Source organism: Chelonoidis abingdonii, chromosome 4, assembly GCF_003597395.2.
Source record: "Chelonoidis abingdonii isolate Lonesome George chromosome 4, CheloAbing_2.0, whole genome shotgun sequence".
Lineage (NCBI taxonomy): Eukaryota > Metazoa > Chordata > Testudines > Testudinidae > Chelonoidis > Chelonoidis abingdonii.
The window spans coordinates 52,075,397-52,075,978 of NC_133772.1; positions in this window are offsets into that span (position 1 = coordinate 52,075,397).

The following is a 582-nucleotide window of genomic DNA, read 5'->3' on the forward strand; positions in this document are numbered from 1 at the left end:
AAGTGTACCAGGCACGGATTCCTGGTTGGTGGCAGCGAGATAAGATCCAAGCTGGTAATTAAGCTTGGAGGTTCCTACTAAGCACCCAGATTTTGGACGCTAAGGTCCAGATTTGAGAGAGAGGCTTATGATAGCACTGCACTACAACTAGCTACTAGCACTTGTCTAAATTATTAATCTTAAATATTGTTTACATTTAGGTAGAAGTATCTAATTAAATATAGCTATTGGAGGGTTGTGCCACTGGCTACTTGCCTCAAACATCTTTTTGCTGGACAAAACTGTTTGGTGACTTCATGTCAAATATGTAAATAGTTTCAAGTTGATGGCATTGATTTCCCGCCCTCCTCGCCCCCATGCACTTGTCTGATATAGAAGCGTCCTCTGCTCCTGGATCTCTACTGCTTGGCACCGGCTGCTCACTGGTACTGACGGTACTAGACGAACTAGAATCTCCCAGTGCTCCACCCTTTTGGAGTGATGAGGATGACAAAAGGCAATTTTCTCATCTGGACACTCCCCAGCAGGTAAAGAATCTCATTATAGACCCAGGGAACAGAGCACCAGGCACCAACCCCCATT